This window comes from Etheostoma cragini, unplaced genomic scaffold, assembly GCF_013103735.1.
Source record: "Etheostoma cragini isolate CJK2018 unplaced genomic scaffold, CSU_Ecrag_1.0 ScbMSFa_1351, whole genome shotgun sequence".
Classification (NCBI taxonomy): Eukaryota; Metazoa; Chordata; class Actinopteri; order Perciformes; family Percidae; genus Etheostoma; species Etheostoma cragini.
Genome location: NW_023265398.1, coordinates 1 through 2603, shown reverse-complemented (window position 1 = coordinate 2603; position 2603 = coordinate 1). Strand labels below are relative to the sequence as shown.

Genomic DNA, 2603 nt, shown 5'->3' with positions numbered 1-2603 from the left:
CCTGGTTACCACTTTCTCATTTTTGTATGGCAGCACATCCAGCTGCTAGAGATTCTCAACAATCTGGAAGAGCTCCATATTGAAAGGAACAGTGGACTTAAGAAGGCACTGTTGCGGCCGTAGCTGTTGCTCCGCGATCTGTGCTGGGCCCTGAAGCGTTCCCCCCCAGGTCTGGTTCGAATGGTGAGTGGTCCATCTGGTGGACCGAGCTTCACTGGCTCTATGGGGGTGAGATGTGGATGATCAGCACCAATGGGAAGGACTGTGCTGGCGTTTGCTGAAGGGAGAGACCTGCCAGGTACTTATACCTCTTCGGCAGACTGACTGGATAGGATTGATCCGCCTAGCCTAGGCGAGCTAAGCCGTTACTCCCAATACTGCCAGTCAGTACACTGTATGTTTAGCTTATACAAGATAAAAGACAAATTAGGACTTAACAGGATTCCTTCTCATGGAGGTGCTGTGGCTTAGTTGGTTAAAGTGCCTGTCTAGTAAACAGGAAATCCTGGGTTCAAATCCCAGCAGCACCTTGTTGATGGAGACATTACCTCTGTTGGCGTGTCATCATTACCTCTGGAGATGAACCTGGATGTGTGGCCACGAGGAACTCGGTGTAAACAACTGAACAGAGTGCAGTGCAGAGTTGTGCTCTTTGGATACTTTGTTTGAATGTAGCCATATCTAAACAACAGAAAAGCATCCAAATTGCAAAGGCATATAGATTCTTCCTTCAGTTGCATATCCCAATATAGTCAACTAATATCAAATAATAAATGTATACATTTTTATTACAGCAGCATGGAAGATGTTAAAATCAGGCAGTCAGTGCCCGAAGTGCTTTGGCTGGTAAAGTTCATGTTTATTTGACATCTGACCTCATTCAGCATCACATTCCTGAAGCCCCACCCAACAGTGATGTCACAGGGTACTGGTGTACACCCGGGCCACAATCAGCCCCAACAAAACAAGGTTGAAAAGCATTGAAAAATGGGTTCAATCCATTTCCCTTTTGATATTTATTGTCCCTTAACAGGCCACAACTGGGCAAAATTAAATAATGCTTGTTAATCACTATAGCAAAAACAAATATATAAAGTCTTTATAGTGCAGATAGTGTAAGTGTTGAGTGATAATTAGGCACTGCTGGGATTTGGACCCAGGATCTCCTGTTTACAAGACAGGCGCTTTAACCACTAAGCTACAGCGCCTCCTACAGGTACAGTTTTCATGCAAGAATATATTGAGCTAGTGACCAGGGTTCCCACCATCCATCCATCTTTGTTGAGCAGCTCCAGCACGGGACCCCAAACTTCCCTTTTCTGAGCGATTTGGGGATTGTGAGGCGTTCCCAAGCTAGGTTGGAGATATAGTCCCTCCACTGAGTCCGGGGTCTTCCCCAAAACCTCCTCCCAGCTGGACGTTCCTGGACCACCTCCCTAGGAGGTCCCCCTATACCCTTGACAACAAAAAGCACCACTGTCTGCATACATTGGCGTGAGAATGTAGATATTGCTCATCTTGAACGTATGGCTAGTGGTGCAATGGATCATGCGTCTGACTACGGATTAGAATATTCTAGCTTTGACTCCTGGCTAGCTCGTAGTGCTCTTTAGCGACTAAATCCCATGTTTGTCATTTCCAACTTCACCCCCTGGGGCCTGTTGCACGAAACTAGGATAAGGGATTAAGCCGGGATATTCAAGTTATCCTGGATGAATTTAGCTTGGACTCGGTTGCACGAAACCAGATTGAATTAAACCCAGCCAAGTAACAATGGAGATTTATTCTTTGCGGCTAGCCTCGTCCAGAGCATTCTAACAGCCAGGCTAAAATTAATCCTGGAGTCTCGTGTGTCAAATCAGCTGCCGTCTGATCCGAAATAAACGTGTTTAACAGTTATTCCGTTGTCTTCTGCATGTGTTCTGCTTTATTTTTATTAACATGCATTAGCCTACTTGTCACTATTGTTGTCGAGAGTTGGATTTAAACCCTACAGTTGTTTAGATGGTCAGGAATGGTTGCACTGGGACCCTGATGCGGAGTGGGATTTTTCCCGGTGGGACGGTGGTGTGTAGAGTCTGCCTGGCGTGTGGCCGGTGCCCGGTGCCCGGTGGCAGACCTGTGCATTGCGTCAGTGTCCACTCTCTCTGTAAAAGTAGAGATGAGCAGCGCAGCGTCCGTGGTCTCAGATTCAGGTTTATACAGGACGCTCTACGAAGATTAAGTGTGACAATATTAATGTGGTGATATTCCCAGTTGATATTAATGTAGCGATATTCCCAGATGATATTAATGGCAGACTGGTCAGAGACCAATACATTCATGATTTCAATTAATCAATTAATAATGGCCTAATGTTTTTTATTATAGCTTACATTGGTTTCATTACCTTCTAAATAAGTCATTATTTGTACAAAGAATAAGGAATATTTTATAGAGATTAGTGCAGGATGTAAAACATATTCTCAGGTTGTGAATAAGGGTTTGAAATTAAGCCTAAAGTCCTTAAAGGGTCCATTTCCCGGGGAACATTAGTTCCCTCTGCTCTCTTTTGAGGCAAAGGCTATATTTTTACACCCTACACATTCAGTCGGTCCGCTATG

The 2603-nt window shown here is 44.7% G+C and overlaps 2 non-coding genes across 2 annotated transcripts; one reads left to right on the top strand and one right to left on the bottom strand.

Moving 5' to 3' along the window:
- Positions 1-456: 456 nt before the first annotated feature.
- Positions 457-530, top strand: trnat-agu. The gene has a single exon. It is a non-coding gene; the product is annotated as a tRNA-Thr (tRNA).
- A 605-nt stretch (positions 531-1135) lies between these two features.
- Positions 1136-1208, bottom strand: trnat-ugu. Its single transcript has one exon. It is a non-coding gene; the product is annotated as a tRNA-Thr (tRNA).
- Positions 1209-2603: the final 1395 nt, after the last annotated feature.